This window comes from Triturus cristatus, chromosome 12 (genome assembly GCF_964204655.1).
Source record: "Triturus cristatus chromosome 12, aTriCri1.1, whole genome shotgun sequence".
Taxonomy (NCBI): Eukaryota; Metazoa; Chordata; class Amphibia; order Caudata; family Salamandridae; genus Triturus; species Triturus cristatus.
The window spans coordinates 307882674-307896946 of record NC_140595.1 but is presented as its reverse complement, the minus strand read 5'-3'; the positions used below and the strand labels follow the sequence as shown (position 1 = coordinate 307896946).

Below are 14273 nucleotides of genomic sequence, written 5' to 3'. Positions count from 1 at the left end.
CCTGTTGCAATAAACCCCGAGGAGGTGGAGAGTGATTTTTATTAACGCACAGCAGCAGGTTTGAGCCTTAGTTCCTAAAACTGTTTCGAATGACTCCAGCCCCCGGGGAAATGCCCGATGGGTTAAATAGGCAATCAAGCAGCTGCTGGGGCATGAAACTGCAAGTCCCAGCATGCTTAACGTCGTAGGATTAATAAAAACATCCGACTGGCTAAACTTCACTTGTGTCATGGGGGAAGTTGACTTCATTGCAAACATCGTAACCCCTCCCGCTCCCACCATCCAACCTGGCTGATACATTTCAAGGCAACAGTTACTTGCTCACAGCTTCACGCAGTTGGCCGCTTTAAATTAGCGCAAATAACGGAACACCATCCCCGTTGCAGTGGCAGAGCATATAAACTTTCAAATAAATAATATTTTAAGGTGCCACATTGGTGAAAAACAAGTAATCCTATATTTTCTGGGCTGTTTCTTGTATAGAGGACAAATATGCGAGTACAGGAAATAGACCAAGTAAGACATTTCTTGCTATTACCAAGCAACTAACTTCAGCCCTTGTTCGCCATTAACAACGAGCTGCGTCGTGTCTCGGAGGAGCTACACACCAAAGACAAACTCTCTACGGCAACCATGACAGCGCTACACACTGCGCGACTCCCAGCCCACTGTCTACCGGTTCCGTCCCGCCCACGCCCCCTGGACACATGGCATGTAAACAAGACCCGGTGCGTGTCGCTGGCTGCTGCGGGTTCAAACACAGCCGAAGACGACAGCTGGTGAAAATATCGACACTGCTCCTCTCAAACTCTGTACTGCCAAGCACATGGCATCTCCTTCACCCACCATGCGGGTACAGAGATTCCGTACGTCCTCATGAGTGACTGCGCCGTGTCAGATGCGGGATTGTCACTCCTCCTCCCTGGATGTCAGGGTGGAAGTGACACTACGTGCCCCGGTATCCTCGTCAATAAAAATAAACATGCGCTTTCGCTAAGTTGGAACGCTGACAGCTAACATTCAATGTGTTTTCAACTGATTGGGAGGGTGCAGGAACCTCAAACCCACGGGGCACTTTGTAAACAGCAAAGTGACTACGCGCCTCCTCTCCGAGTCCTACCTCTTGATTGGGTGTGCCTTGTATTGCCCTCTGCGCTCCTTCCTCCTGCCCCGAGAGCTGTCCGTACTCACAGCCTGCGCGGGAGTCCGCTGTACTCAGCCTGCCGGGAGTCCGCTGAGCTGTCAGTGATGCGCGGGCTTTGCGCGGCGCAGGGCGCCTTGTGCTCCTTCCTGCCGGTGCTTCCTCCTGCAGGGTGTCTTCAGTCCTCGCACCTCCGGCTCATGCCCCAGGCAGTGCGGGGAGCGGGCGCGGCTCCCAGGCTGTGCTGCGCCTCCGCTTCCTCAGATGCACAGTGTGCCAGGCTCCGGGGGCAGGACGGGGCTCGGCTCCTCCTCCCCCGTCCGGATGGGAGTGGAAACGGGGGCCGCGTCTCGCGGAGCTGCTGGGACGGGCGGAGAGCGGTTCGGTATGAAACGGTTCAGCCAAACGTCAGGGGCGCAAGCGGTGTGCCGAGTTCGCCTTTGGGTGCCTCACGGCGGGGCAGATGTGGAGCCCGGTGTCTTTGAGCCGTCGGCGCCGGCATGGCCCTAGCATGCAAAGGTCATTGGACCAGCAATCCTCCAAGTCTGTGACCAAGACATACCGAGCACATTGGAGCAGCCAGCGAACATGCCTCTGGCAGTGTTACTGACGACACAAGCACGCGGATATCTCGGAGCGTGGCTGATCCTGACATGTGACATACAGGTAATGATCACCTGTCAGAGGGGCTCTGTGAACAACACGCCAAGCGCATTGGGAAGGACTGTGACATGCCTGGCCTACAAAACCAGCCAACATTCATAGTGCCAATATCGGCAACCTCATTTCTCATACAGAAACGTACATAAATAAACCACACAACACCTTGTTAGTGGAGAAAATTGCTGCAGGTTTATTTGCATAACAAATATGCCAACATGGTGGGTTATCTCACGGGCGATCCGAGGGCAGGCCAGCCCCTATGCCGCCTGCCCGCCTGATGAGCCAAATTACACCATGACCGTCGCCAATCGGTGGTACCAATTTTGGGAGGGGACACCCCTCCCATCAGTGGACCGCCAGTCCACGTCCTTACTCACGCCCCACAGAAGGGGGGGCGGAGCGTTCCAGGCTGCCCCTGGGTGCTCCAGCCCACAACCGTCTGTAGGACTAACGGGGCGCCGTCGTACTTCCAGGGGACCCGCTAAGACATCCCTGGGTATCCTTGGCTTAGCACCCTTAATGTGCTGCTGCATGTAGTACCCTTCTGTACCTTGCAGACTCTGGCTCGCCCTGCAACTCCTCCTGCAACACAAAACAATAAGTTAGATTCTTCCCCTCCCTTTACCACCCTCTGGCCGTCTACAGGGTAAGCGGTAGGGCGGGAAACAGCGAGACGGGCAGCAGACAAGAGGCTACACTGTGGGCGGGGGAAGGTATTTGTACCCTTGACCTCCCCCACCACGGCCGTAAGTGATGTGGCCGACTGACCCCCTGGTCCCTAGACCTGGGGCACTAGTGTGCCGACTAGTGTGCCTTCCTGTGGCACTAAGGTGGCCGTCCTGTTGGAGGGTCCCCTTCGTGGCCCCCCAGGCAGCCTTGGCATTACTCGTTAAGAGTGACTGTCTAGAACATAGCAAGTTACCCATCCAGCCAAAAAGTCATTCTGTAAGCGTGACTGATCGTGACATGTCTGGTGTCAAGGCGCTGGGGGCCCTCAGGAAGATTAAGCGAGCTATTGCCCAGAGTCACATGGTGCTGGGCTGATGTGCCACCAGCGCTAGGGATTGAACTGTGAGCCTCCGGATCCGGAGTCAGCTGCCCTGGCTGCTGCGCCACACCAATTCCTGGTGTAGCGGTCAGCGCTCTTGTGTTTCTGGCTCCGCGCCAGAAACACTCACTCACACACACTCACGTCATCCACAGGCCAGACGTGGCCTGCGGGGATTAATAAATGGGGAGAGTCCACTCGGGGGTTACTTCCGGCACCGATGCTAAGCGTGCAGTGTGTTTATTTCCCCTGCCTGTGCGACACCGCAGGCCCTGTAGCCGCATAACCAGTGCTTTAAATGGGCCGGTACTCACCGGTACGGAGTACCGGCACTTCCGATTTTTTCTGCACTCAGTACCAGCACTTCTCTGTAGCCAGGGAGAGTACAGGTACCTTGATCCACGCAGGTTAGGTTTCTCCTCCAGGGCAGATTCCGCTCTGCTTCGGAGGAGCATGTAATTATGTGTAATGGGTTAAGTTCTAGTGCCATGAACGCATTTCTCGTGTGTTTTGACATGTGCTGCAACTGCTACAGAAGTCATTAGGCACGATCATATATTGCTCTTCACCCGCCCACTTGCCACGCCTCTATTCTAATGATTACCTGCACTTATTTTTCCCATTTAAAGCACTGCGCGTAACGGCAATATATCTAGCACCACACTGGCGACGAGGGTGGGGGCCGCGATCCTCGCCCTCATTACTGCTTCGCCCAACACGGCCACACTGTGTCCCGCGGCTCCACACGGCGCTGAGAGCCGCGCTCGCTATCTGACTGCAAGTGAGTACGCGCTGCAGCATGGTGACTTCGCGCACAGTGCAAAGACCAGCGTTTGTGCCCCGCATCATCACACAGGTGTGTGTGACCCACGCTACTGCCACCCCACCCGCCGTCTACATTGCTCCTGCGCTATCTCGCTGACATCACCGGCCCTGATGTGACCACACGTAGCTGCCTCCTCACCTGCAACTGTAACTTGCCTCTACTCCGAGGGCCCAACACGTGCCACATCACCACGGGGGAGGGGCAAAGTCCTGTGCTCCACACTGCCGTCAGACCTCCTATTTCTACTTGCTTTCTGCATGCCAGGTGCCCGCCAGCAACAGCCTAAGGCCACCCACACCCCTCTACCCCTGCCAGCTACGCCTCCAGCTTTGGGTACTGTGCCCTACCTGCCTGGGAACGCCATGGGGGATGATGCTCCAGCACCCACCCCAGTTATGTCCCGTTCCAACATGCAGCCTCAGGGGTGCTGCCACCGTTCAGTGAATTGGAGGACCCTGCCACTGCGTCCCCCGGATGGAAAATATGGATTGAACGCTTAACAATTACTTCATTGCCACCAGAGAAACCGATGAGGCAGTGAAACGGTCCCTCCTCCTCCTCCATTACGCAGGTGATGAGATTTTTAAACTTTTCAAGCACCTACCGAACACTGGGGCAACAACAGACTATGGCGCGGCAGTCGGCGCTTTGGACGCTCATTTCGACCCCCAACTCAACGTTTCAAACTTTGCCAGGCCCGCCAAAGAGAAGGGGAGTCAATGGACACCTTTTATGCACGCTTATGCGAGCTCGCAAGCACGTGCACTGAAGACGATCAACCGAAGGAAATCCGGGCGCAGCTCATTCCAGGGTGCAGGGACAAGACACTACACAGACTCATTCTCCGCCAACCGAAAATCGCGCTGGAGGACATCTTCATACCAGCGAGTTCCCACGACCTGTCTGCAGGCAGGGCCAATGAAATGGACCAAGCTCTCTCCAAGCCTCAAGGACATAGTGACACGATCAAGACAGAGCGGGCAGATGCGCTCAGAACAAGACCGCGCACCGACACAACCAAAGGGCAAAACCTGATGCACCCAGGTCGCGGTGAGGTTACTGCAGTTATGAACCACATGCCGCCAAAGATTTCCGGCGCAAGGAAAGATTTGCACCAACAGTGGGATCCCGAATCCCTATGCCACCGTGTGTCGACGGCGGTCCGGAGGCCGCGACACTAGAAGCCAAAAACCACCATCACAGGCAGTACGACAACTGTCCCTAGCCACAGCCACGACACCACGAACCGGTCCCAAATACCAAGGTCCAGTCGACTCGTCTCCAGAGGAGGACGAAAGGGGAAGTATACCTCGTATCTTTTGCGAAAGAACTTAAACAACGTCGATGTCCACAACCTACCTGCACCGTCCAGATTGCAGGCACTGAAGTTAAAGCGGTCATCGACACGGGAGCGTCAGTAAATGTAATGGGCCTCCAACAATACAGGCGTCTGCGACCCTGCCCAGCTGTCACCCCATCACGGACCAGGATATACTCATACGGAGCTGATACCCCTTTGCCATTAAAGGGAAAGATATCGGTCCCCATCAAAGCCGATGACCAAGAAGTCACTGGGACCATCCATGTAATTGACAGAGAAGCGGACATGCTGCTGAGCAGCCACACAGCCGAAGATCTGGGTCTAGTCTCTTTCACCAGGCGTGTCTAGACCCACCAAGTAGAAGAGCTGCTCGACCAGTTTCCAGAACTCTTCCGAGGTCTCGGCTCCATCAAGTGTGACCCCATCAGACTTCACATTGACAAGACAGTCACTCCAGTTGCCCTACACCACAGAATAGTGCCATTTCACCTGAGACTGCGGGTGGAGAAGGAATTGGAAACGTTGGAAAAGCAAGGCGTAATTGAAAAAGTTTCTGGTCCAATGCCCTGGGTGTCACCGATGGTCATCGCAGAGAAACAAAAGCAGCCTGAGGCAATACGGCTCTTCATTGACATGCGACTGCCAAACAAAGCCATCAAAAGGGAGCGGCACATCACGCCAGCGATGGACGACATCATCGCAGACGTCAACGGGTCGAAGTGGTTCTCTAAAATCGACTTAAACGCAGGATACCATCAACTACAGTTATCCGAAGTCGCTACGTCATGACATTTAGCACCCACCTGGGACGAAGAAGGTACAAACGTCTGAACTTTGGAATATCCTAGGCAGTAGAGGTATTCCAGAGCGCAATAAAACAACTGTTGAACTGTTGTCAGGCCTACCGGTGGTGCTAAATGTCAGCGACGACATACTAATCCACTCAGCGACTGCAACCGACCACCACAAACACCTCAGAAGCACACTGAAACGCCTGAGTGAGCATGGAGCATCACTCAACAAAGATAAGTGCCAGTTCTACCAGCCATCCCTCGAATTCTTTGGGTACGTGTTTAATCAAGACGGCATCCAAGTCGATCCCAGAAAGTCGCATGCCATCAAGAACGCCCCCGCCCCAACGGCATCCACAGAAGTAAGAAGCTTCCTGGGGATGACGATATACTGCAGGAGATTCATCCCAGGACTTGCAACCCGTGCTGAACCGCTCAGAACCCTAACCAGAACAGACGCCAAGTGGCAGCGGGGAGAGAGAGAGGAAGAAGCTTTCCAAGGGATAAAGGACGCACTCTTAGAAAAAGCCACGCTCGCGTACTTTGACCCAACTAAGCGAACCGAGCTGCTTGTCGACGCCAGCCCAGTAGGGCTAGGAGCAGTACTGGCACAAGAACCAGGTAGATGGGCAACACTATCATTCGCCAGCAAATCACTCACCCCCACGGAAACAAGATACGCCCTAATCGAGCGGGAAGCACTTGCTATAAAGTGGGCCTGCAACCATTTCTATCTATACCTAACCGGACAACCCTTCATGGTGGTCACCGACCATCAGCACCTCGTGCCTCTCTTCAAAGGAACTGCTCCTCACCCACCCCCCGAATCGAACAATGGGCCGTGCAGCTACAGTCCTACGAGCTGGAGCTGGTGTACCAGCCTGGTGCAAAGAATCCTGCGGATTTCCTGTCTCGGCACCCGGTACCACAGGAGAGACAGGAAGATGAAGATGACGTTGAACAGTATGTTCACATGATATCCGCAGCAGCGGGCCATGACCCTCGAGGATATCAAAGAAGCTGCCACCGCCCATGCAGTGTACACCAGGACCCTCCAAGCTGTCCAAGAAGGATCATGGGCAGGCTACCTGCGACACGTAAACACCTGGAGCACAGAAGACAGAGACGGCCTGACAAAAAAATGGCGTATAAGGAATGAGCTCAGCGCCACCAGTGACGGAATACTGCTAAGGGGATCATGTTTGGTCATACCTCAAACGTTGAAGCACCGTGCCACCCAATTAGCTCACGGAGGCCACCAAGGAGTGATGAAAATGAAGGCACGAATGAGGGAAAAAGTTTGGTTCCTGGAACTAGAACAAATGGGGGAAGATCTATTCCGTCGCTGCTCATCCTGTCAACTGACCAGTACCCCGGAAAGACCAACCCCTGTAATCACCAAAGAGGCATGCACGACCCCGTGGTCCAAGGTGAGCGTTGACTTAAGGAGCTTCCCCGGAGGGAAGCATACCTTGGTGATCGTCGATGCATTCTCGAAGCACCCAGTTGTGGAACCAGTGACGTCAACCATGTTCACACACGTGAGCCCCGTCCTGGAGAAAGTATTCGCCATGTTCGGTTTTCCTCACGAAATCCGAAGCAACAATGGACCACCATTTCAAGGGTCGGAGTTCGCTGCTTTTCAGAAACAGCGAGGAATACACCACCGGCGTGTCACACCCCAATGGCCACAGGCAAATGGTGATGTCGAGAGATTTATGCGAATTCTGAACAAGATGTTCTGCATAGCTGTACTAGAGCAGGCCGACCCGGAGAAGCGGCTCCACGAGTTTCTAAGAGAGTACAGGAGTACCCCACACTGCACCACGCAGCGAAGCCCCTGGTCACTAATGCTACAAGACACAAGGAGAGACCTCATCCCCACCTGCGCAGGGTGGACACCTTCCCCGCTGGAAGTGCAAGAAGTACAAGACCGGCGAGAACGACGAAACATACAAGATAGTATTCGACGCTGCACAGTACCACGGACTCTCCGGCCAGGCGCAACTGTTATCCTCAGAGATCGCCGGCCAGGGGGAAAATTCAGGATGACCTATGAGCCCTGCACATGGACAGTAGTTGCTAACAACGAGACCATGGTAACGGCCAGGAAGGGAAGTGAAGAAGTCTCTAGAAATATCTCCTGGTTCAAAGAAGTTCCCACGGACACCTCGAGTGAGTCAGCTGGTGGCCAAACAGACATCCCGACAGCCTCAGCCCAGGAGGCCACAGATAGAGAACCAGCGAGTGAGGACAGCCCAGGGGAGCCCGACACCACCACCCTGCTGCTCCCTCACCTGTCTCCAGCCAAAGCTCTACCTGAGGATACACACCAAGGAGGTCCTTTCCAGAGGTACAGTCTGCTACCCAATCCATGCCCGAGCCAACGGCTCCGAGACTTTGTGTGCTGACAGTAAAGAGGCTGGTGCCATAAGACTACACACAAGTATCCCGAACTATATTCGATTGCTCTAGAAACTGTTGTAAGTTGATTGTTCAGAAATACAGAGTCAGGACGTTTGTTCTCAAAAAGTGTTTTAAGCTCATTGTTCAAGAAGACTGAGTTGAGAAGGGATGTAGCGGTCAGCGCTCTTGTGTTTCTGGCTCCGCGCCGGAAACACTCACACACACACGTCATCTGCAGGCCAGGCGTGGCCTGCCGGGATTAATAAATGGGGAGAGCCCGCTCGGGATTTACTTCCGGCACGATGCTAAGCGTGCAGTGTGTTCATTTCCCCTGCCTGTACGACACCGCAGGCCCTGTAGCCGCGTAACAGCAATATATCCAGCACCACACCTGGTACAGGCTAGACATTACCCCTCATATGTCCTCCTTGTCCCAGGTTTACACAAGTGAGGCAATCCTGCCTCCTGAGAGGCTATTCTCAACACTAGTATTTCTTTCGTGTTCACTACATAAACCTCTCCCACCCATTGCCATGCCTCTTTTTTTTCCCTGACTGACGGACGAGCTGTCTGAGCGCTAGGTTTTGTTCCTCCGTAGTGGAGCTATGACACAGAGAGTGTTTGTTGCTTTATTTTGCATTTTTATGACTGCTATGCCAGGCTGGCCTTACCAGTGTCCCGGTGAGTCGCGTCCCTGCTCTGCTCCCGACACGCTGCCCGCAAATGTGCTTGGCTGGGGCGGGGAGCTTTCTCTGCTGTCGGTGGGCAGGCCGTTCCGGTGCTGAGGGCTTCCAGCAGCAACTGGCTCCTGCGGCCATGTCTTGTTTGTATGTGGCTGTGGGGGATTCGGCATGGCTGTCTTTTGGCAATTCAAGTCTCATGGGTTTTGAGACTTGGTTGCTTGTAGACGTTATTTTTGGGAGTTGCCGGACCCTTCCTCTTTGTCTGTAGGTTCCTGTTTAGTGTCATGGGAGATGAGGAGTCGGACCTGGTGGCAGCCAAATCTATTTCCAAACAGAAAATTAGCAGGACCTGTAGGAGGATGACCTGTTGCAGATTTCCAGTTCGGACTTGCAGGATTTGATTAATTCTGCTGTTCAGGCTGTGCTGATTGAGCCTGATTAGAAGGAGACAGTTCCTCTCTTTTGGCCGAGGTGATAAAAATCACTATCTGCCTGCTGTTTTTTGGTCTCGGGGGGGGGGGGGGGGGGATCTGTATTTCAGATCTTAATGCCCTCACACACCTGTTAGGGTGTCATGCTTCATCATTGGGCGCTCCTCGTCGGACCGGCGGTGCAATGTCCAACGGGCCTGGAGGCATCTTTAGCGGAGATCTTCTGATCTGAGAACGCTGTATGTGAAGGATGTGTGTGAGTAAAAAGTCAGTGACTCCTAATTTGTGTAATAATTCAAAGAGTGATTAAAATAGGCACTGGCCCTATGAATTCTTTAATTTAGATGTCGGGGCTGGGACTAGGTAAAATCAGTGGGGCTACTGCAATGTTTCAAGGTATCTGGGTAGCCTTTAGTTGACTGGGGTCAACATGTTTCGTGTCTTCATTGCTCCAAGATTATGCGACACTTCTTCAGGACCAAGGGTAGATCTATATGTGTATTAACCTAGGTAGGGGGGAAAAAAAGAGAAGATCTACACCAAATGTAAACAAGTCCCTAATTCAGGATCTTGTAGAAAGTCTCCGCCTAAATAGATGGAGACAAAAATAGAGAGAACAAACAAGAACGTACCATCAACCGCTGGAGGAGGTAATCTATCCAAACATTTAAGAAACGGGCATGATGCCTGAGCTTGGAACACTAGGTCCCTAGTCTAGAGTCTCAACAGAATTAAGGAGATAATTAGTAAGAATAATTAAAAACGTACATGAACTAGCGCAGAAGGAATAAGTAAAAAGTAAAATGTCCTCTTAGACCAGAGGTATCACCCCTGCCCGATGGGGGAAAGATGATCACTCGGGGGGATATCACAATAAGGTCTTACGTCAGAAGAGTAGGACAGGAGGCTTCATAGGTGAAGGAAAAGCGGCCCGACCTCTGGAACGGGCCCACTAAATAAAGAAGGAGTTAAAGGAAAGGTACAAGTGTAAGCACAATCAACAGTCATTCGTGCTAGTCATGGTTATATTAGGTGTTGTGATTCACCAGACAGCGACGTGAACGCACACGTAAATTCGAGGCGGCATGTAGGGTCATACATCCAAATGATTAAACGTCAAATGGGAGTCTGGGGAGGTGCGACTAAAGGATCGCTTTGATAATGAGTGCTATGGTGACAACCTCGGTTAGTACACAAAGAAGTATGTAACAAATGGCGGCCGTTATCCATAACAGTGTAGACCTGCGCGGGATTAGTGTGTGACCAAGCGGTCATAGAGGAGAGCTCGCTGGGTCAAGTACCGAACTGTGTGCAACTGCAGACATCGAATATGCCCTAAGTAAGAGGGGAAATGAGGGACCCACAAGGCTGGGTCAGCTCCTAATTCACAAAATGTGAATGGTCCCGGTTACGAGACGACGCTAGACACACAGATAGAAATACGGTGTTCGCACCATGTAAAAAGCTGTGTATTATATCAAAGTACTGTTAAGATAGTCCCGTATGAGTAAGGAGTGATCCACCCGGTTACGGGAGGTCGCTGCCACCATGCACATTAATACCACCAAGTGTGATGCGATCCCGGTTATCAGCACGGCTCAGAGAGAAGGTAATGAGCCGGTGCTGTAATGGTGCGAAGAGAACTTACCCTAGTGTGGGTGCGGGCTTGCCGAAGTTCCAAGGTGTCTCCTCCTCACCTGAATATTAACGCATTGGCGGTGCCGTAGCACTTTTAACCAGGAAGTGCCGCCGCACGCCGCGTGATATTTCACATGGGGGGCGCCATCTTGTCTCAATAGGATTTGCCTGACTCCTCGAAGGACTCAACGAGGGGTCTGGGTGGCGATCATTATTAAGTGCCGTGATTTATTAGATTAAAACAGCAGCGTCCAGATTATATATGATGCTAAATATGTGGGATCCTACAAAAGGGTGTAACATAGTAAGCCCATTGCAAACGCTCTGGGCAGACTGTGTCTGTCGATAATTCTAACAAAATCTATATTAATTTATTAGATAAAAAAGGACTGTGCAGATTATATATGGTGCTAAATATAAGGGATCCTACAAAAGGGTGTAATCTAGTAAACCCATTGCAAACGTACAGGACAGACAGTGTCTGTCGATAATTGTAACAAAATCTATTGATGAGTGTAGTATATATGGGACTCAATGGGGAGTATAATGTATACAGGATCAGTGAGGATAGAAACAGCTGGGCGGTCACTAGTGTACCCGTTGATCAGTACACAGGGACTGCAGGTGGATTGGTAATTCTAGGTGTGTGTCTGGGATCTGAGTCAGGGTGCAAGGTTCATGAAAGCAAGAACTAGAGTTATATTAGTGTCTATGGTCCAGACTCTGCAATATTAATATTAAGTTAGTTCTGTCCACGGGATGCCATCGTTTAGGCCCCTCTGTTGTGTGGACAGACGGAAAATCCATCTTTGTTCTGTTTCAAAAAGATTTTGGCTGGACCAGGTGGTATTACTCTCGACCACTGTCCAGTGCAGTTTCTTAGGCCCATGTGGGTGCGAGAGATAGTGTGTGCTCATTTTTGTAGTCGATCTGCCGCACCGTATGTTGCTGCGGTGTTCTATGATTCTCATTTTGACAGGGCGTGCAGTCATCCCAATATATCTTAGGTTGCATGGACACGTAATGAGGTAAACACAATTTCTAGAATTAAAGTTCGTATGGCTCTTTTGGATCCAGACTTTGCTTGCATCTAGGGTAAGTTCTTTAGTCGCCTTCGTGAGGTCACACACGCCACATTGACCACATGGGTAGTGTTCTCTTACTGGTGTGGTATCCCACAGGGTCCCCAGTGTGATCATCTTGGTAGTCTTTGGGCGAGTGTGCACCAGAATATCACGTAGGTTGCGCGTGCGTTTGTTAGCAAACCTAGGTTTAGGTAAAGATAATTTTCCCGTGGTGAGAATCTTCCAGTTTTTACTGATAATTCTCTGCACCTTGTTTGATTCTGATGTGTAAGTGGTCACACACGTCATTAATTCTTCCGTATTTTTTTCTTTAGGTTCTAGAAGAGCCTCTCGATTGTTGAGTGCTCTTTTATTAGATCTTTTAATGATAGTTTGTGGGTAGTTCCGTGCTCTAAGATTGTTGCTTAGGGCGGTTGCTTCCTTCTTATAGTCAGTGGTCTTCTCGCAGTTCCTGCGAAGGCGCAGAAACTGCCCGGAGGGCAAGTTGTCCCTCAAGGCTTTTGGATGATGACTCCCATAGAGGAGTAAACTATTTTGGTCCGTCGGTTTTTTATATGTATGAGTAGAAAGAGAGCCATCCCGTAGAGTGATGGCGAGGTCGAGAAAATGGATTTCAGTGGAGGAAGTGGACCGGGTGAATTTCAGATATGGATCCAAAGAGTTAACCCATGCGAAGAAATTATTGCATGTATTACTGTCACCTTTCCATAGGATAAGGATATCGTCTATGTAACGTTTCCACAAGATGATGTTGTTGACGTAGGTGTTGTTATCTGTCATGTGGAGGCGTTCGAATTCCGCTACATAAAGACAGGCCAGGCTCGGCGCAAATGTACTCCCCATAGAAGTTCCTTGGGTCTGGTGAAAGAATTGATCTTGAAACTGAAAGAAGTTCTCACACATAGCTAGGGTGGCGCATTCCATAATGAAGGACACTGGGGTGTTAGATATCCATTCTTCTTTTAGGAGGAGTTCTTCTACTACCCTAAGTGTCTCTGTCTGGGGAATGTTCGTGTAGAGGGCCTCCACGTCCAATGGGGATGAGGACTTGAATAATTCCCCAAAAGGGAAACAAATCCAGGGTAAAGTCTTTTTGGACATATTGGCCCATATTCGTGAGCTCCTGGAATTTGATCCTAAATCTTTACTGGATGCTGCAGTTTATTCCCAGTATAGTACCTCGGTTGTGGATGACTTGCCCTCGCATGATGTCATCAAGGATATTCTGGTTAAAGAATGGCTTGAGGTCGACAAGCAGGGGATTTCTCACTTTCTGTGCAAGAGAAATCGCTTGGCTGAGTGTGATGTCCAGTTTCCTCAGGTTCCTAAAGTAAATTCTATTTTGTTCTCGATGGCTTCTTCTTCTTCTTTATCTTCTGAGGATGCTTCCGTTTCTGATCCGGTTGAACAGCCTTGAAACGTTCCTACACTGCATCTCATTTTGAGATTCGGACTAGCACTTATTCCGCCTATGCCTCTCAGGACCGTATCAAGGATTTTGAGAAGTTGTTTGACTGTCTTCAGGATCAGGGGAATCCCACTCCTATCTTGGCACAGATGGAGGTCTTGGCGCAGTTTCTGTCCGATGTTATTTTTGATACACTGTGGGCCTTCTCCTTTGCTGCTGGAGTAGCGGTGGCTGGTAGACTGTCCCCGTGGACAAAGCCTTGACGATGCTCGAAGGAGTGACAATGACCTCAGCCCCCAGACTCCTCCATGCAGCCCGCTTGCCTGCCTCACTTGCTAAGCGCCCGGAGGCGCATAAAACAGCACCGCTAGTCCCTCTGCACGGGACCCGACAACTTAGGGGCAAGTACTTCAGCCCCCACACTCCTCCATGCAGCCCGCTTGCCTGCCTCACTTGCTATGTGCCTGGAGGTGCATAAAACAGCACTGCTAGTCCTTACCGACAATTCAAGGAGCAAACAATTACATAATAGTAGCTCTAGGCCCTCTGCCTAAATAATTCAGAATGCTCATCTTTGGAGCCACGACCCACTTGGACCTATTAATGAATTGGCTGCGGTGAGCCAGAGCCCTCCGGCACATACTTGCACCGCTGTTGTTCATCCTTCTTGTCCTGTTGTTAGTGGTCCCTTGTTACCGGTGATCAATCTCCCCCCGGCCTGTTGCACTTAAACTGTAGTTTTGGCTGGGGTTCCAGGCCGGGTCACTCATAACCAGGAAACCACCGGCCAATTGATTAATAAGGTATCTCACTGACTAGGTAAATATACTTC

General features: G+C 51.3%; 1 protein-coding gene across 1 annotated transcript in view; it reads right to left on the bottom strand.

The window, feature by feature from the left end:
- Positions 1–1423, bottom strand: part of CPNE2 (copine 2) — an 816058-nt gene extending 814635 nt beyond the window's left edge. The window contains exon 1 of the mRNA XM_085639480.1: positions 1121–1423. The gene's annotated coding sequence lies outside the window, so the exon portion shown is untranslated. The remainder of the gene's footprint in view (positions 1–1120) is intronic.
- Between the last annotated feature and the right edge of the window lie 12850 nt (positions 1424–14273).